General features: G+C 57.3%; 1 protein-coding gene across 5 annotated transcripts in view; it reads right to left on the bottom strand.

The window, feature by feature from the left end:
- The window catches only part of LOC110070617 (uncharacterized), a 159,963-nt gene that overhangs the window by 104,428 nt on the left and 35,088 nt on the right, over positions 1-20,447 (bottom strand). The window lies entirely within an intron of this gene.

Here is a 20,447-nt window from a genome sequence, read left to right as displayed (position 1 = left end):
CCCACCCCTTCCTCAACACCAGCCACCTGGCTGGGAGGGGAGGGAAGCTGTAAAAGCAAGAAGCCGGTGCCAGGGCCCTCTGAGAGCAACGTTCCTGTCATCGGGGGAGTCGCTGGTAACATCTGCAATCCCCAGGCACTGGGTGAGAGACAGTGCCTGGGAGTGTTTCTGGCCTGCACTCCCCTGCCCTTCAGGACCGGGACTCTGCTGCTGCTGCTGCTTTGGGCAACCCCACCCCTTCCTAAACACCAGCCACCTGGCTGGGAAAGGAGGGAAGCTGTAAAAGCAAGAAGCCGGTGCCAGGGCCCTCTGAGAGCAACGTTCCTGTCATCGGGGGAGTCGCTGGTAACATCTGCCGTCCCCAGGCACTGGGTGAGAGACAGTGCCTGGGAGTATTTGTGGCCTGCACTCCCCTGCCCTTCAGGACCGGGACTCTGCTGCTGCTGCTGCTTTGGGCAACCCCGCCCCTTCCTCAACACCAGCCACCTGGCTGGGAGGGGAGGGAAGCTGTAAAAGCAAGAAGCCGGTGCCAGGGCCCTCTGAGAGCAACGTTCCTGTCATCGGGGGAGTCGCTGGTAACATCTGCCGTCCCCAGGCACTGGGTGAGAGACAGTGCCTGGGAGTATTTCTGGCCTGCACTCCCCTGCCCTTCAGGACTGGGACTCTGCTGCTGCTGCTGCTTTGGGCAACCCCACTCCTTCCTCAACACCAGCCACCTGGCTGGGAGGGGAGGGAAGCTGTAAAAGCAAGAAGCCGGTGCCAGGGCCCTCTGAGAGCAACGTTCCTGTCATCGGGGGAGTCGCTGGTAACATCTGCCGTCCCCAGGCACTGGGTGAGACAGTGCCTGGGAGTATTTCTGGCCTGCACTCCCCTGCCCTTCAGGACAGGGACCCTGCTGCTGCTGCTGCTGCTGCTGCTGCTTTGGGCAACCCCACCCCTTCCTCAACACCAGCCACCTGGCTGGGAGGGGAGGGAAGCTGTAAAAGCAAGAAGCCGGTGCCAGGGCCCTCTGAGAGCAACGTTCCTGTCATCGGGGGAGTCGCTGGTAACATCTGCCGTCCCCAGGCACTGGGTGAGACAGTGCCTGGGAGTATTTCTGGCCTGCACTCCCCTGCCCTTCAGGACCGGGACCCTGCTGCTGCTGCTGCTGCTGCTGCTTTGGGCAACCCCACCCCTTCCTAAACACCAGCCACCTGGCTGGGAGGGGAGGGAAGCTGTAAAAGCAAGAAGCCGGTGCCAGGGTCCTCAGAGAGCAACGTTCCTGTCATCGGGGGAGTCGCTGGTAACATCTGCCGTCCCCAGGCACTGGGTGAGAGACAGTGCCTGGGAGTATTTCTGGCCTGCACTCTCCTGCCCTTCAGGACCGGGACTCTGCTGCTGCTGCTTTGGGCAACCCCACCCCTTCCTCAACACCAGTCTCCTGGCTGGGAGGGGAGGGAAGCTGTAAAAGCAAGAAGCCGGTGCCAGGGCCCTCTGAGAGCAACGTTCCTGTCATCGGGGGAGTCGCTGGTAACATCTGCCGTCCCCAGGCACTGGGTGAGACAGTGCCTGGGAGTATTTCTGGCCTGCACTCCCCTGCCCTTCAGGACCGGGACCCTGCTGCTGCTGCTGCTGCTTTGGGCAACCCCACCCCTTCCTCAACACCAGCCACCTGGCTGGGAGGGGAGGGAAGCTGTAAAAGCAAGAAGCCGGTGCCAGGGCCCTCTGAGAGCAACGTTCCTGTCATCGGGGGAGTCGCTGGTAACATCTGCCGTCCCCAGGCACTGGGTGAGAGACAGTGCCTGGGAGTATTTCTGGCCTGCACTCCCCTGCCCTTCAGGACCGGGACTCTGCTGCTGCTGCTGCTTTGGGCAACCCCACCCCTTCCTAAACACCAGCCACCTGGCTGGGAGGGGAGGGAAGCTGTAAAAGCAAGAAGCCGGTGCCAGGGCCCTCTGAGAGCAACGTTCCTGTCATCGGGGGAGTCGCTGGTAACATCTGCCGTCCCCAGGCACTGGGTGAGAGACAGTGACCGGGAGTATTTCTGGCCTGCACTCCCCTGCCCTTCAGGACCGGGACTCTGCTGCTGCTGCTGCTTTGGGCAACCCCACCCCTTCCTCAACACCAGCCACCTGGCTGGGAGGGGAGGGAAGCTGTAAAAGCAAGAAGCCGGTGCCAGGGCCCTCTGAGAGCAACGTTCCTGTCATCGGGGGAGTCGCTGGTAACATCTGCCGTACCCAGGCACTGGGTGAGAGACAGTGCCTGGGAGTATTTCTGGCCTGCACTCTCCTGCCCTTCAGGACCGGGACTCTGCTGCTGCTACTGCTTTGGGCAAACCCACCCCTTCCTCAACACCAGCCACCTGGCTGGGAGGGGATGGAAGCTGTAAAAGCAAGAAGCCGGTGCCAGGGCCCTCTGAGAGCAACGTTCCTGTCATCGGGGGAGTCGCTGGTAACATCTGCCGTCCCCAGGCACTGGGTGAGACAGTGCCTGGGAGTATTTCTGGCCTGCACTCCCCTGCCCTTCAGGACAGGGACCCTGCTGCTGCTGCTGCTGCTGCTGCTTTGGGCAACCCCACCCCTTCCTCAACACCAGCCACCTGGCTGGGAGGGGAGGGAAGCTGTAAAAGCAAGAAGCCGGTGCCAGGGCCCTCTGAGAGCAACGTTCCTGTCATCGGGGGAGTCGCTGGTAACATCTGCCGTCCCCAGGCACTGGGTGAGACAGTGCCTGGGAGTATTTCTGGCCTGCACTCCCCTGCCCTTCAGGACCGGGACCCTGCTGCTGCTGCTGCTGCTGCTGCTGCTGCTTTGGGCAACCCCACCCCTTCCTCAACACCAGCCACCTGGCTGGGAGGGGAGGGAAGCTGTAAAAGCAAGAAGCCGGTGCCAGGGTCCTCAGAGAGCAACGTTCCTGTCATCGGGGGAGTCGCTGGTAACATCTGCCGTCCCCAGGCACTGGGTGAGACAGTGCCTGGGAGTATTTCTGGCCTGCACTCCCCTGCCCTTCAGGACCGGGACCCTGCTGCTGCTGCTGCTGCTTTGGGCAACCCCACCCCTTCCTCAACACCAGCCACCTGGCTGGGAGGGGAGGGAAGCTGTAAAAGCAAGAAGCCGGTGCCAGGGCCCTCTGAGAGCAACGTTCCTGTCATCGGGGGAGTCGCTGGTAACATCTGCCGTCCCCAGGCACTGGGTGAGACAGTGCCTGGGAGTATTTCTGGCCTGCACTCCCCTGCCCTTCAGGACAGGGACCCTGCTGCTGCTGCTGCTGCTGCTGCTTTGGGCAACCCCACCCCTTCCTCAACACCAGCCACCTGGCTGGGAGGGGAGGGAAGCTGTAAAAGCAAGAAGCCGGTGCCAGGGCCCTCTGAGAGCAACGTTCCTGTCATCGGGGGAGTCGCTGGTAACATCTGCCGTCCCCAGGCACTGGGTGAGACAGTGCCTGGGAGTATTTCTGGCCTGCACTCCCCTGCCCTTCAGGACCGGGACCCTGCTGCTGCTGCTGCTGCTGCTGCTTTGGGCAACCCCACCCCTTCCTAAACACCAGCCACCTGGCTGGGAGGGGAGGGAAGCTGTAAAAGCAAGAAGCCGGTGCCAGGGTCCTCAGAGAGCAACGTTCCTGTCATCGGGGGAGTCGCTGGTAACATCTGCCGTCCCCAGGCACTGGGTGAGAGACAGTGCCTGGGAGTATTTCTGGCCTGCACTCTCCTGCCCTTCAGGACCGGGACTCTGCTGCTGCTGCTTTGGGCAACCCCACCCCTTCCTCAACACCAGTCACCTGGCTGGGAGGGGAGGGAAGCTGTAAAAGCAAGAAGCCGGTGCCAGGGCCCTCTGAGAGCAACGTTCCTGTCATCGGGGGAGTCGCTGGTAACATCTGCCGTCCCCAGGCACTGGGTGAGACAGTGCCTGGGAGTATTTCTGGCCTGCACTCCCCTGCCCTTCAGGACCGGGACCCTGCTGCTGCTGCTGCTGCTTTGGGCAACCCCACCCCTTCCTCAACACCAGCCACCTGGCTGGGAGGGGAGGGAAGCTGTAAAAGCAAGAAGCCGGTGCCAGGGCCCTCTGAGAGCAACGTTCCTGTCATCGGGGGAGTCGCTGGTAACATCTGCCGTCCCCAGGCACTGGGTGAGAGACAGTGCCTGGGAGTATTTCTGGCCTGCACTCCCCTGCCCTTCAGGACCGGGACTCTGCTGCTGCTGCTGCTTTGGGCAACCCCACCCCTTCCTAAACACCAGCCACCTGGCTGGGAGGGGAGGGAAGCTGTAAAAGCAAGAAGCCGGTGCCAGGGCCCTCTGAGAGCAACGTTCCTGTCATCGGGGGAGTCGCTGGTAACATCTGCCGTCCCCAGGCACTGGGTGAGAGACAGTGACCGGGAGTATTTCTGGCCTGCACTCCCCTGCCCTTCAGGACCGGGACTCTGCTGCTGCTGCTGCTTTGGGCAACCCCACCCCTTCCTCAACACCAGCCACCTGGCTGGGAGGGGAGGGAAGCTGTAAAAGCAAGAAGCCGGTGCCAGGGCCCTCTGAGAGCAACGTTCCTGTCATCGGGGGAGTCGCTGGTAACATCTGCCGTACCCAGGCACTGGGTGAGAGACAGTGCCTGGGAGTATTTCTGGCCTGCACTCTCCTGCCCTTCAGGACCGGGACTCTGCTGCTGCTACTGCTTTGGGCAAACCCACCCCTTCCTCAACACCAGCCACCTGGCTGGGAGGGGATGGAAGCTGTAAAAGCAAGAAGCCGGTGCCAGGGCCCTCTGAGAGCAACGTTCCTGTCATCGGGGGAGTCGCTGGTAACATCTGCCGTCCCCAGGCACTGGGTGAGACAGTGCCTGGGAGTATTTCTGGCCTGCACTCCTCTGCCCTTCAGGACAGGGACCCTGCTGCTGCTGCTGCTGCTGCTGCTTTGGGCAACCCCACCCCTTCCTCAACACCAGCCACCTGGCTGGGAGGGGAGGGAAGCTGTAAAAGCAAGAAGCCGGTGCCAGGGCCCTCTGAGAGCAACGTTCCTGTCATCGGGGGAGTCGCTGGTAACATCTGCCGTCCCCAGGCACTGGGTGAGACAGTGCCTGGGAGTATTTCTGGCCTGCACTCCCCTGCCCTTCAGGACCGGGACCCTGCTGCTGCTGCTGCTGCTGCTGCTGCTTTGGGCAACCCCACCCCTTCCTCAACACCAGCCACCTGGCTGGGAGGGGAGGGAAGCTGTAAAAGCAAGAAGCCGGTGCCAGGGTCCTCAGAGAGCAACGTTCCTGTCATCGGGGGAGTCGCTGGTAACATCTGCCGTCCCCAGGCACTGGGTGAGACAGTGCCTGGGAGTATTTCTGGCCTGCACTCCCCTGCCCTTCAGGACCGGGACCCTGCTGCTGCTGCTGCTGCTTTGGGCAACCCCACCCCTTCCTCAACACCAGCCACCTGGCTGGGAGGGGAGGGAAGCTGTAAAAGCAAGAAGCCGGTGCCAGGGCCCTCTGAGAGCAACGTTCCTGTCATCGGGGGAGTCGCTGGTAACATCTGCCGTCCCCAGGCACTGGGTGAGAGACAGTGCCTGGGAGTATTTCTGGCCTGCACTCCCCTGCCCTTCAGGACCGGGACTCTGCTGCTGCTGCTGCTTTGGGCAACCCCACCCCTTCCTAAACACCAGCCACCTGGCTGGGAGGGGAGTGAAGCTGTAAAAGCAAGAAGCCGGTGCCAGGGCCCTCTGAGAGCAACGTTCCTGTCATCGGGGGAGTCGCTGGTAACATCTGCCGTCCCCAGGCACTGGGTGAGAGACAGTGCCTGGGAGTATTTCTGGCCTGCACTCCCCTGCCCTTCAGGACCGGGACCCTGCTGCTGCTGCTGCTTTGGGCAACCCCACCCCTTCCTCAACACCAGCCACCTGGCTGGGAGGGGAGGGAAGCTGTAAAAGTAAGAAGCCGGTGCCAGGGCCCTCTGAGAGCAACGTTCCTGTCATCGGGGGAGTCGCTGGTAACATCTGCCGTCCCCAGGCACTGGGTGAGAGACAGTGCCTGGGAGTATTTCTGGCCTGCACTCTCCTGCCCTTCAGGACCGGGACTCTGCTGCTGCTGCTGCTTTGGGCAACCCCACCCCTTCCTCAACACCAGCCACCTGGCTGGGAGGGGAGGGAAGCTGTAAAAGCAAGAAGCCGGTGCCAGGGCCCTCTGAGAGCAACGTTCCTGTCATCGGGGGAGTCGCTGGTAACATCTGCCGTCCCCAGGCACTGGGTGAGACAGTGCCTGGGAGTATTTCTGGCCTGCACTCCCCTGCCCTTCAGGACCGGGACCCTGCTGCTGCTGCTGCTGCTGCTTTGGGCAACCCCACCCCTTCCTCAACACCAGCCACCTGGCTGGGAGGGGAGGGAAGCTGTAAAAGCAAGAAGCCGGTGCCAGGGCCCTCTGAGAGCAACGTTCCTGTCATCGGGGGAGTCGCTGGTAACATCTGCCATCCCCAGGCACTGGGTGAGAGACAGTGCCTGGGAGTGTTTCTGGCCTGCACTCCCCTGCCCTTCAGGACCGGGACTCTGCTGCTGCTGCTGCTTTGGGCAACCCCACCCCTTCCTAAACACCAGCCACCTGGCTGGGAAAGGAGGGAAGCTGTAAAAGCAAGAAGCCGGTGCCAGGGCCCTCTGAGAGCAACGTTCCTGTCATCGGGGGAGTCGCTGGTAACATCTGCCGTCCCCAGGCACTGGGTGAGACAGTGCCTGGGAGTATTTCTGGCCTGCACTCCCCTGCCCTTCAGGACCGGGACCCTGCTGCTGCTGCTGCTGCTTTGGGCAACCCCACCCCTTCCTCAACACCAGCCACCTGGCTGGGAGGGGAGGGAAGCTGTAAAAGCAAGAAGCCGGTGCCAGGGCCCTCTGAGAGCAACGTTCCTGTCATCGGGGGAGTCGCTGGTAACATCTGCCGTCCCCAGGCACTGGGTGAGACAGTGCCTGGGAGTATTTCTGGCCTGCACTCCCCTGCCCTTCAGGACAGGGACCCTGCTGCTGCTGCTGCTGCTGCTGCTTTGGGCAACCCCACCCCTTCCTCAACACCAGCCACCTGGCTGGGAGGGGAGGGAAGCTGTAAAAGCAAGAAGCCGGTGCCAGGGCCCTCTGAGAGCAACGTTCCTGTCATCGGGGGAGTCGCTGGTAACATCTGCCGTCCCCAGGCACTGGGTGAGACAGTGCCTGGGAGTATTTCTGGCCTGCACTCCCCTGCCCTTCAGGACCGGGACCCTGCTGCTGCTGCTGCTGCTGCTGCTTTGGGCAACCCCACCCCTTCCTAAACACCAGCCACCTGGCTGGGAGGGGAGGGAAGCTGTAAAAGCAAGAAGCCGGTGCCAGGGTCCTCAGAGAGCAACGTTCCTGTCATCGGGGGAGTCGCTGGTAACATCTGCCGTCCCCAGGCACTGGGTGAGAGACAGTGCCTGGGAGTATTTCTGGCCTGCACTCTCCTGCCCTTCAGGACCGGGACTCTGCTGCTGCTGCTTTGGGCAACCCCACCCCTTCCTCAACACCAGTCACCTGGCTGGGAGGGGAGGGAAGCTGTAAAAGCAAGAAGCCGGTGCCAGGGCCCTCTGAGAGCAACGTTCCTGTCATCGGGGGAGTCGCTGGTAACATCTGCCGTCCCCAGGCACTGGGTGAGACAGTGCCTGGGAGTATTTCTGGCCTGCACTCCCCTGCCCTTCAGGACCGGGACCCTGCTGCTGCTGCTGCTGCTTTGGGCAACCCCACCCCTTCCTCAACACCAGCCACCTGGCTGGGAGGGGAGGGAAGCTGTAAAAGCAAGAAGCCGGTGCCAGGGCCCTCTGAGAGCAACGTTCCTGTCATCGGGGGAGTCGCTGGTAACATCTGCCGTCCCCAGGCACTGGGTGAGAGACAGTGCCTGGGAGTATTTCTGGCCTGCACTCCCCTGCCCTTCAGGACCGGGACTCTGCTGCTGCTGCTGCTTTGGGCAACCCCACCCCTTCCTAAACACCAGCCACCTGGCTGGGAGGGGAGGGAAGCTGTAAAAGCAAGAAGCCGGTGCCAGGGCCCTCTGAGAGCAACGTTCCTGTCATCGGGGGAGTCGCTGGTAACATCTGCCGTCCCCAGGCACTGGGTGAGAGACAGTGACCGGGAGTATTTCTGGCCTGCACTCCCCTGCCCTTCAGGACCGGGACTCTGCTGCTGCTGCTGCTTTGGGCAACCCCACCCCTTCCTCAACACCAGCCACCTGGCTGGGAGGGGAGGGAAGCTGTAAAAGCAAGAAGCCGGTGCCAGGGCCCTCTGAGAGCAACGTTCCTGTCATCGGGGGAGTCGCTGGTAACATCTGCCGTACCCAGGCACTGGGTGAGAGACAGTGCCTGGGAGTATTTCTGGCCTGCACTCTCCTGCCCTTCAGGACCGGGACTCTGCTGCTGCTACTGCTTTGGGCAAACCCACCCCTTCCTCAACACCAGCCACCTGGCTGGGAGGGGATGGAAGCTGTAAAAGCAAGAAGCCGGTGCCAGGGCCCTCTGAGAGCAACGTTCCTGTCATCGGGGGAGTCGCTGGTAACATCTGCCGTCCCCAGGCACTGGGTGAGACAGTGCCTGGGAGTATTTCTGGCCTGCACTCCTCTGCCCTTCAGGACAGGGACCCTGCTGCTGCTGCTGCTGCTGCTGCTTTGGGCAACCCCACCCCTTCCTCAACACCAGCCACCTGGCTGGGAGGGGAGGGAAGCTGTAAAAGCAAGAAGCCGGTGCCAGGGCCCTCTGAGAGCAACGTTCCTGTCATCGGGGGAGTCGCTGGTAACATCTGCCGTCCCCAGGCACTGGGTGAGACAGTGCCTGGGAGTATTTCTGGCCTGCACTCCCCTGCCCTTCAGGACCGGGACCCTGCTGCTGCTGCTGCTGCTGCTGCTGCTTTGGGCAACCCCACCCCTTCCTCAACACCAGCCACCTGGCTGGGAGGGGAGGGAAGCTGTAAAAGCAAGAAGCCGGTGCCAGGGTCCTCAGAGAGCAACGTTCCTGTCATCGGGGGAGTCGCTGGTAACATCTGCCGTCCCCAGGCACTGGGTGAGACAGTGCCTGGGAGTATTTCTGGCCTGCACTCCCCTGCCCTTCAGGACCGGGACCCTGCTGCTGCTGCTGCTGCTTTGGGCAACCCCACCCCTTCCTCAACACCAGCCACCTGGCTGGGAGGGGAGGGAAGCTGTAAAAGCAAGAAGCCGGTGCCAGGGCCCTCTGAGAGCAACGTTCCTGTCATCGGGGGAGTCGCTGGTAACATCTGCCGTCCCCAGGCACTGGGTGAGAGACAGTGCCTGGGAGTATTTCTGGCCTGCACTCCCCTGCCCTTCAGGACCGGGACTCTGCTGCTGCTGCTGCTTTGGGCAACCCCACCCCTTCCTAAACACCAGCCACCTGGCTGGGAGGGGAGTGAAGCTGTAAAAGCAAGAAGCCGGTGCCAGGGCCCTCTGAGAGCAACGTTCCTGTCATCGGGGGAGTCGCTGGTAACATCTGCCGTCCCCAGGCACTGGGTGAGAGACAGTGCCTGGGAGTATTTCTGGCCTGCACTCCCCTGCCCTTCAGGACCGGGACCCTGCTGCTGCTGCTGCTTTGGGCAACCCCACCCCTTCCTCAACACCAGCCACCTGGCTGGGAGGGGAGGGAAGCTGTAAAAGTAAGAAGCCGGTGCCAGGGCCCTCTGAGAGCAACGTTCCTGTCATCGGGGGAGTCGCTGGTAACATCTGCCGTCCCCAGGCACTGGGTGAGAGACAGTGCCTGGGAGTATTTCTGGCCTGCACTCTCCTGCCCTTCAGGACCGGGACTCTGCTGCTGCTGCTGCTTTGGGCAACCCCACCCCTTCCTCAACACCAGCCACCTGGCTGGGAGGGGAGGGAAGCTGTAAAAGCAAGAAGCCGGTGCCAGGGCCCTCTGAGAGCAACGTTCCTGTCATCGGGGGAGTCGCTGGTAACATCTGCCGTCCCCAGGCACTGGGTGAGACAGTGCCTGGGAGTATTTCTGGCCTGCACTCCCCTGCCCTTCAGGACCGGGACCCTGCTGCTGCTGCTGCTGCTGCTTTGGGCAACCCCACCCCTTCCTCAACACCAGCCACCTGGCTGGGAGGGGAGGGAAGCTGTAAAAGCAAGAAGCCGGTGCCAGGGCCCTCTGAGAGCAACGTTCCTGTCATCGGGGGAGTCGCTGGTAACATCTGCCATCCCCAGGCACTGGGTGAGAGACAGTGCCTGGGAGTGTTTCTGGCCTGCACTCCCCTGCCCTTCAGGACCGGGACTCTGCTGCTGCTGCTGCTTTGGGCAACCCCACCCCTTCCTAAACACCAGCCACCTGGCTGGGAAAGGAGGGAAGCTGTAAAAGCAAGAAGCCGGTGCCAGGGCCCTCTGAGAGCAACGTTCCTGTCATCGGGGGAGTCGCTGGTAACATCTGCCGTCCCCAGGCACTGGGTGAGAGACAGTGCCTGGGAGTATTTCTGGCCTGCACTCCCCTGCCCTTCAGGACCGGGACTCTGCTGCTGCTGCTGCTTTGGGCAACCCCGCCCCTTCCTCAACACCAGCCACCTGGCTGGGAGGGGAGGGAAGCTGTAAAAGCAAGAAGCCGGTGCCAGGGCCCTCTGAGAGCAACGTTCCTGTCATCGGGGGAGTCGCTGGTAACATCTGCCGTCCCCAGGCACTGGGTGAGAGACAGTGCCTGGGAGTATTTCTGGCCTGCACTCCCCTGCCCTTCAGGACCGGGACTCTGCTGCTGCTGCTGCTTTGGGCAACCCCACCCCTTCCTCAACACCAGCCACCTGGCTGGGAGGGGAGGGAAGCTGTAAAAGCAAGAAGCCGGTGCCAGGGCCCTCTGAGAGCAACGTTCCTGTCATCGGGGGAGTCGCTGGTAACATCTGCCGTCCCCAGGCACTGGGTGAGACAGTGCCTGGGAGTATTTCTGGCCTGCACTCCCCTGCCCTTCAGGACAGGGACCCTGCTGCTGCTGCTGCTGCTGCTGCTTTGGGCAACCCCACCCCTTCCTCAACACCAGCCACCTGGCTGGGAGGGGAGGGAAGCTGTAAAAGCAAGAAGCCGGTGCCAGGGCCCTCTGAGAGCAACGTTCCTGTCATCGGGGGAGTCGCTGGTAACATCTGCCGTCCCCAGGCACTGGGTGAGACAGTGCCTGGGAGTATTTCTGGCCTGCACTCCCCTGCCCTTCAGGACCGGGACCCTGCTGCTGCTGCTGCTGCTGCTGCTTTGGGCAACCCCACCCCTTCCTAAACACCAGCCACCTGGCTGAGAGGGGAGGGAAGCTGTAAAAGCAAGAAGCCGGTGCCAGGGTCCTCAGAGAGCAACGTTCCTGTCATCGGGGGAGTCGCTGGTAACATCTGCCGTCCCCAGGCACTGGGTGAGACAGTGCCTGGGAGTATTTCTGGCCTGCACTCCCCTGCCCTTCAGGACCGGGACCCTGCTGCTGCTGCTGCTGCTTTGGGCAACCCCACCCCTTCCTCAACACCAGCCACCTGGCTGGGAGGGGAGGGAAGCTGTAAAAGCAAGAAGCCGGTGCCAGGGCCCTCTGAGAGCAACGTTCCTGTCATCGGGGGAGTCGCTGGTAACATCTGCCGTCCCCAGGCACTGGGTGAGAGACAGTGCCTGGGAGTATTTCTGGCCTGCACTCCCCTGCCCTTCAGGACCGGGACTCTGCTGCTGCTGCTGCTTTGGGCAACCCCACCCCTTCCTAAACACCAGCCACCTGGCTGGGAGGGGAGGGAAGCTGTAAAAGCAAGAAGCCGGTGCCAGGGCCCTCTGAGAGCAACGTTCCTGTCATCGGGGGAGTCGCTGGTAACATCTGCCGTCCCCAGGCACTGGGTGAGAGACAGTGCCTGGGAGTATTTCTGGCCTGCACTCCCCTGCCCTTCAGGACCGGGACTCTGCTGCTGCTGCTGCTTTGGGCAACCCCACCCCTTCCTCAACACCAGCCACCTGGCTGGGAGGGGAGGGAAGCTGTAAAAGCAAGAAGCCGGTGCCAGGGCCCTCTGAGAGCAACGTTCCTGTCATCGGGGGAGTCGCTGGTAACATCTGCCGTCCCCAGGCACTGGGTGAGAGACAGTGCCTGGGAGTATTTCTGGCCTGCACTCTCCTGCCCTTCAGGACCGGGACTCTGCTGCTGCTGCTGCTTTGGGCAACCCCACCCCTTCCTCAACACCAGCCACCTGGCTGGGAGGGGAGGGAAGCTGTAAAAGCAAGAAGCCGGTGCCAGGGCCCTCTGAGAGCAACGTTCCTGTCATCGGGGGAGTCGCTGGTAACATCTGCCGTCCCCAGGCACTGGGTGAGACAGTGCCTGGGAGTATTTCTGGCCTGCACTCCCCTGTCCTTCAGGACCGGGACCCTGCTGCTGCTGCTGCTGCTGCTGCTTTGGCCAACCCCACCCCTTCCTCAACACCAGCCACCTGGCTGGGAGGGGAGGGAAGCTGTAAAAGCAAGAAGCCGGTGCCAGGGCCCTCTGAGAGCAACGTTCCTGTCATCGGGGGAGTCGCTGGTAACATCTGCCGTCCCCAGGCACTGGGTGAGAGACAGTGCCTGGGAGTGTTTCTGGCCTGCACTCCCCTGCCCTTCAGGACCGGGACTCTGCTGCTGCTGCTGCTTTGGGCAACCCCACCCCTTCCTAAACACCAGCCACCTGGCTGGGAAAGGAGGGAAGCTGTAAAAGCAAGAAGCCGGTGCCAGGGCCCTCTGAGAGCAACGTTCCTGTCATCGGGGGAGTCGCTGGTAACATCTGCCGTCCCCAGGCACTGGGTGAGAGACAGTGCCTGGGAGTATTTCTGGCCTGCACTCCCCTGCCCTTCAGGACCGGGACTCTGCTGCTGCTGCTGCTTTGGGCAACCCCACCCCTTCCTCAACACCAGCCACCTGGCTGGGAGGGGAGGGAAGCTGTAAAAGCAAGAAGCCGGTGCCAGGGCCCTCTGAGAGCAACGTTCCTGTCATCGGGGGAGTCGCTGGTAACATCTGCCGTCCCCAGGCACTGGGTGAGAGACAGTGCCTGGGAGTATTTCTGGCCTGCACTCCCCTGCCCTTCAGGACCGGGACTCTGCTGCTGCTGCTGCTGCTTTGGGCAACCCCACCCCTTCCTCAACACCAGCCACCTGGCTGGGAGGGGAGGGAAGTTGTAAAAGCAAGAAGCCGGTGCCAGGGCCCTCTGAGAGCAACGTTCCTGTCATCGGGGGAGTCGCTGGTAACATCTGCCGTCCCTAGGCACTGTGTGAGAGACAGTGCCTGGGAGTATTTCTGGCATGCACTCCCCTGCCCTTCAGGACTGGGACCCTGCTGCTGCTGCTGCTGCTGCTTTGGGCAACCCCACCCCTTCCTCAACACCAGCCACCTGGCTGGGAGTGGAGGGAAGCTGTAAAAGCAAGAAGCTGGTGCCAGGGCCCAATGAGAGCAACGTTCCTATCATCGGGGGAGTCGCTGGTAACATCTGCCATCCCCAGGCACTGGGTGAGAGACAGTGCCTGGGAGTATTTCTGGCCTGCACTCCCCTGCCCTTCAGGACCGGGACCCCGCTGCTGCTGCTGCTGCTGCTTTGGGCAACCCCACCCCTTCCTCAACACCAGCCACCTGGCTGGGAGGGGAGGGAAGCTGTAAAAGCAAGAAGCCGGTGCCAGGGCCCTCTGAGAGCAACGTTCCTGTCATTGGGGGAGTCGCTGGTAACATCTGCCGTCCCCAGGCACTGGGTGAGAGACAGTGCCTGGGAGTATTTCTGGCCTGCACTCCCCTGCCCTTCAGGACTGGGACCCTGCTGCTGCTGCTGCTGCTGCTTTGGGCAACCCCACCCCTTCCTCAACACCAGCCACCTGGCTGGGAAGGGAGAAGGGGCATTAGAAGGATGTGTGGATTTGTTCTTGTTTGTTTGTTTTTAACTGTTAGTATTATTAATTGCCATCAGGTTGCATAGAGACCCACAGTGGACCTGATGGAACAGGAAGGGGGGAGGGCGTTGGAGGGGGCAGCCATTGAGGTGGTGCTGGGTAGGGGAAGGAATGGCAGTGGGGGTAGAACATGCCCGCGTAGGAGAAGAGAGGTTAGATATCTTACATCTATCCCCTCTTCTAGTCCTACCTCCAACCAAATGGTATCAGGCGACCATATCAGCAAACCCTCGAGTCACACGGTGCTGTTGATGAACGCCAGGTCAGTACAAAACAAAACTGCCCTCATCCATGATGTAATTCTGGATGAGGGGGCTGACCTGGCGTGCATTACTGAGACCTGGGTGGGAGAGGAAGGTGGTGTCCCCCTCTCCCAGCTGTGTCCTCCTGGGTACTCAGTCCAGCACCAGTGTCGCTCAGAGGGTCGGGGAGGGGGAGTTGCTATAGTCTATAGGAGTTCTATCTCCTTGACCAGGCTTCCTGTCCCTTTGAGAGGAGGTCTTGAGGGCCTGTATTGTGTGCTGGGCTCACGAGACAGATTAGGGATTCTGTTGGTGTACCGCCCACCCTGCTGCGTACCAACAGTCTCGCTACCTGAGCTGACGGAGGCAGTCTCAGACCTGGTGTTGAGGACTCCCAGGCTGCTGGTGCTGGGGGACCTCAACATCCATGCTGAGGCTGCCTTGACTGGGGCAGCTCAGGACCTCATGGCCGCCATGACAACCATGGGGCTGTCTCAATGTGTCATCGGCCCGACACATGAGAAGGGCCACACCTTGGACCTGGTTTTCACAACGGGACTGGAAGGTGGTGGTTTGGATGTGGAGGGGCTGGTCGTGACCCCATTGTCATGGTCAGACCACTTCCTGGTCAAATTCAGTCTATTAGCTTCTTCTTCCCTCTGCAAGGGTGGGGGATCGATTAAGATGATCCGCCCCCGGAGACTAATGGATCCGGATGGTTTCCTGAATGCTCTGGGGGAGTATCCGTCTGATATGGTTGGCGCTCCTGTCGAAGCTCAGGTCACCCTATGGAATAGGGAGATGACCCGGGCGGTTGACACGATTGCGCCTAAGCGCCTTCTCCCTGCTCGCCGAGCCCAGACAGCTCCCTGGTATACTTCTGAACTGCGGGCGATGAAGCGAGAGGGGAGACGGCTAGAGCGCAGGTGGAGGAAGTCCCGCTGGGAATCCGATCGAACACGACTTAGAGCCCATTATCGGGCCTATTTCGTGGCAATACGGCTGGCGAAATGGCAATATTTCTCCAGCCGTATTGCTTCCTCAGAATGTCGTCCAGCAGAGCTGTTTCGGGTGGTCCGGGATTTTCTTCAACCGGGAAACCCGGTGGAGGTCCCGGACTGCTCATCAGCTCGCTGTGATGAGTTTGCTATTCATTTTGAGGAAAAAATCGCTCAGATTCGCAGTGGGCTGGACTCCACTGTTACTGCAAAATCGGAAGATGTGTCCAGTGTGCCGTGCTTAGGTCAAACTTTAATGGATGAGTTTCAATTGTTGAGACCCGAGGATGTGGACAGGGTGCTTGGATCTGTCCGTTCTACCACCACGCCGCTTGACCCTTGCCCATCTTGGCTAATTGGAAGATCTGCCAGGGGGGTTCGCACTTGGGTCCAGGAGGTCGTGAACGCCTCTCTGAGAGAGGGAGTGGTCCCTACCGCCTTGAAAGAGGCGGTAATTCGACCACTCCTTAAAAAGCCTAACCTGGACCCAAGGCTGGTGGTCAACTACCAACCAGTGGCGAACCTCCCTTATTTGGGCAAGGTGTTGGAGCGGGTTGTGGCCGGGCAACTCCAGGCGCTGCTGGATGAAACGGATTTTCTGGATCCATTTCAATCGGGTTTCAGGCCGGGTTTTGGTACAGAGACAGCCTTGGTCGCCCTGTATGATGACCTTTGCCGGGAGAGAGACCGGGGGAGTGTGACCCTGTTGATACTCCTGGACCTCTCAGCGGCTTTCGACACCATCGACCATGGTGTCCTTCTGGATAGGCTGGCTGGGTTAGGAGTTGGGGGCACTGTTTTACGGTGGTTCCGCTCCTTCCTAGCTGACCGTATCCAGAGGGTGGTGCTGGGGGACAGTTGCTCTGCCCCATGGCATTTATGTCATGGGGTTCCTTAGGGCTCGATACTGTCCCCCATGCTGTTTAACATCTACATGAAACCGCTGGGAGAGGTCATCAGGAGGTTTGGGCTGAGGAGTCAGCAATATGCTGACGACACTCAGCTCTACCTCTCGTTTTCCACCAATCCAGGTGAGGCGGTTTCTGTGCTGAACTTGTGTCTGGACCTGATAATGGACTGGATGAGGGTTAATAAATTGAAACTCAATCCAGAAAAGACGGAAGTGCTGTTAGTGGGTGCTTCGCCGGACAGGTTGGAGGGCCACTTCCCTGTCCTGAATGGGGTTACACTCCCCCTAAGGGACAGGGTCCGCAGCTTGGGAGTGCTCCTGGACCCCAGTCTAACACTGGAAGCCCAGGTGGACTCGGTGGCCAGGGGCGCCTTCCTCCAGCTGCGGAAACTATACCAGCTACGGCCCTACCTGGACGAGCGGAGTCTCATGACAGTTACACATGCACTGGTAACATCTCGTATTTATTATTGCAATGCGCTCTACGTGGGGCTGCCTTTGAAGACGGTCCGGCGACTGCAACTGGTCCAGAATCGAGCTGTGCGGCTGGTGAGTGGTGGGGCCGCCAGAGAGCACATCAAGCCGATTCTGTATAATTTACACTGGTTACCAGTTGCTGTCCGGGCCCAATTCAAAGTGCTTGTTTTGACATATAAAGCCCTAAACGGCTTGGGCCCTGGATACTTGAAGGACCGCCTCCTTCCATATGAGCCTACCAGGCTGTTAAGATCTAGCCAGGGGGCCCTTTTGAAAGAGCCATCCCTCAAGGAGGTAAGAGGGATGGCTTGTAGACAAAGGGCCTTCTCGGCAGCTGCCCCCAGACTATGGAACGCCCTCCCAACTGAAATTCGCCTGGCGCCGACACTGATGATATTTCGGCGCCAGGTCAAAACCTTCCTGTTCCAGGAGGCGGGGCTTTGTTGCGGTGCTGCCAGCAACTCCAGAGAGGAGCTCTCTCTGGAAAAGCTGGAACCCTCCGGTCCAGGATCCCCCTTTTGAAATGGGGATCAAAGGAGAGTCTAGAAGAAGTCTCTCTGAAGCAGATGGTGAGCAGCAGAAGGAGAAGAAAGGGAGGCAGACCCGGACTTTTTTCTTCTGAAGAAATCACCGTGCACAGACCGGAGCGGGCGCCATTTTTTGGCACTGAGCCGCGAGGAACCCTTTACCGGGGGAGAGGAGAGCAATCAATATAAACTAAAAATATATAACAAGTAAGTAAGCCGAAGCCTCTGATTTATGAAACAGCCTCATTAAGCTGAAATAAGAATGAAAATATTTGGCAGAAAGAATAAATGCAGAGGCGGGTTTATCTTATCAGTCTGACTCAAAAGCAAAACTAAACTTCTCCAAGTGAACTATTAAAACGCCAGGCTGATTCTAAAGCCGAGAGTCTGAGATGGAAAAATAAATCTTATGTTTCTGGAGAAGAATCCCAGACAGCAACACCGTCTGACTGGATTTAAGAGACTTCGGTGGATGCAGTGTGTTATTCTTTGCCTTCTCTGGACTTTGTGAACTATAAATAATAGAATCTGGTGGTTTTTCGGGAGAAGGAGCTGACGTGGCCGACTGGACTAAGGAGCATTAAGGGGTTAATGAAGATCACAAGACGAGCTCCAAGGACAATCTACTGGACAGTTTGAGACTCTGTGACTGTTGTTTTGTTTGTGACCACGTGTGAGTCTAAAAATAGAAGCTTGCTGAACTCAGGAGAAGAAGAAATAACTGCGTCACGGTTCTAATTGATATTGTATTTGCTGGACTAAAAGTTGATTTTTATACTACAATATCTGGACAAAGATTGGAGGGAGATCTAAGGGGAGGTTTATGATGAGGGGTTTGAATTGTTGATAAAATTGTGGAAACTGGAAGGATTTCTAGGGGGTGATTATTGTGGTATTTATACAAACCCCAAAGCCTTTGATGGACCCCAAAAATCCAAAAGAACAAATGGAGACTTGGTCTGTTCAATCCCAAAGTTCTGGAATAGTGGTGCAAGAAATAGAAAAGGAATGGCAGATTAATATACAAAGGCTAATATTAACAGGGTTCCAGCGAGTGAATGCAGGTCTTAGCAAAATAGAAAATTTGATGAAAGGGACGAAAGAGGGGACAGTAGATGCCAAACAAAACTTAAATGAAGTTGTACAGACTTTAGAATCGTCTGTATTAGACATGACACCAGGTAATATGAATGCAGTAGAGAGTTATCCAGTGACCCATGCAGCTTCCAAAATTAAAAAGCATTATGACAAAAATCTTAAGGAGGCAGAGATACTGAAACCAGATAATTTTATGGTGAAAATATGGGAAGTGAAAAAAATGGATATTCTGTCAGATGGGCTGAAAGACTGTTCAATTCAAAAAGAAACGGAAAGATGGGATGTATTGTATAAATGGCAGCAGCTACCAGACAATGTTGGAATAACATAGAATAAAATTAAAATTAAATGATAAGATAAAAGCAAGAGGGTAATCAAACTGTGAAAAAGCAAAAAGTTGATATGTATTAGTAATATGAATTGATTGGATGATGCTATACTTTATGCTCTCCTATCCCCCAAAACCATTTTTCCTTTCCTATCCCCTCTTTCTTTCTGTACCCTCTATCCTTGTTTCTAAATAAAATAAAATTATTTTAAAAAAAAACAAAAAAAACAAAACCTTCCTGTTCCAGAAAGCTTTTAATTGAAATAACATTAACTGTGGGTCTTAATGATGGCAATTTTAATTGTATTTTTAATTGTATTTTTAATTGTATTTTAACTGTATTTTAATCATTTTATTTTATTGCATTGAATTTTAATTGTTGTAAGCCGCCCAGAGACCTTTGGGTAGAGTGGGCGGCATATAAATTAAATAAATAAATAAAAATAAATAAATAAAATAAATAAATAAGTGAGAAACGTTCACAATTTTGCCACTCTTTCCTATAAGTCTAATTGCAGACGTGCATGCAAATCCTCTCGAGCCTCTGTGACACCTGTTGGAACCACTCCAAGAATGAGAACATAACACAGCAGCAGCACGGGGTTGCCATTCAGCTGCAAGATAATGGCTGCTAGAAAAGTTTTAGGAGTTTCCAGAATCTGCTGCTGATTTAGAGTTCTTTTTGCATCAGCACTCAGCGTCTTTATCATTTCCCAAGTAACTTTGGGCTGAGAGCCTTCATGTTGGGCCGGGAGCTTCTGGCAATGCACAGTCATCTGATCCTACTGGGTTGAATTCTGGAATTGGGTTCTGTGGGTTGTGATGCCAACTCATTCTTCCCATGATATGGTCTCACACACTGAGCTGGGATCCACAAGGGACATGTGGGAGTAAGAACAGCAGCATAGCTGTGGCTCCATGTTAGTAAAGGGGCTGGACCCTCCCATTGAGGGTCAGGAGGTTGCTTATAAGTCACCAGCAGCCGTTCCATGGGGATTCCTTTATGAAAGTGTTTCTCTACTGGTCACAATTTATGCTGACCTGCAGATACAATTAAATGATTTAATGTGAATAAAGCTATTAATACTACATCTGGAACATCTTGGGGCTTAATCCTTCTGATTTTTGTTTCTTTGGAAAGGAGAATTTTAAAGGAGTGGTGTGCTCATTCTAAAATAGCCTGTCCTGTGCAGTTAAAAGGAATACCATGGGAAAGTCAAATGTCCCATTCATTGCAGAAAGTGGTAAAGGAGTGAGAAGTATAGGCAGGGCCATTGTCTGTTTTTAAGGCTTGAGGCTGGCCCATTACTGCAAATGTACGTAAACAAAGTTGTATGACATGGCGAGAGGTCTCACCACGAAGGGTACCCAAATGTATCCTGAATAAGTATCAATAGTTAGATGGACATAAGAAAAAGGAGAAAGGGAAGGAACATGAATGACATCCATTTATCAAAGCTGGTTGGCGTCTGTTCCTCGTGGGTTAAAAGCATCAAAATGAAAAGAAATGAGAGACATAGAAGAGGAAGAGCAGGAGGAGACAATGTCTCGAGCTTTAGAAAGCGGAATAGAAAATTGCTTATGGAGTTGTTTAGCACTCTGATAAAAAAAGGAGTGACTGTCAATAGGAATGAAAAAGAGGGGACATCAAGAAAGAAGAGCAGAGATGGTCAAGAGCAGGAGAAAGATAGGCATGTGACAGATGAGTGAGGAGGTTTAATACAGTGGTGCTTCGCATTACAACATTAATTTGTTCCAGTTAAATCGCAGTAGAACGAAAACGTCGTAATTTGAAATTAAAAAGCCCATAGAAACACATTAAAACCAGATTGCCTATGGGCTTGAAACTCACCGTCCAGCGAAGATCCTCCATACCGCGGCCATTTTCGCTGCCTATGTAATGAGAAATCCATCCCAGAAAAGAGTGGGGAGCCATGTTTTTTACCCCGTGGCCATTTGAAAGCACCAATAAGCTGGCCAAAAATCGTTGCTTTGCAATGATCGGTTCCTGAAGCAGGGAACCAATCATCGCAAAGCGAAATCCCCCA

Source organism: Pogona vitticeps, chromosome 2, assembly GCF_051106095.1.
Source record: "Pogona vitticeps strain Pit_001003342236 chromosome 2, PviZW2.1, whole genome shotgun sequence".
Lineage (NCBI taxonomy): Eukaryota > Metazoa > Chordata > Lepidosauria > Squamata > Agamidae > Pogona > Pogona vitticeps.
The sequence above is the reverse complement of the archived record's forward strand: the minus strand, read 5'-3'. Positions and strand labels throughout refer to the sequence as shown.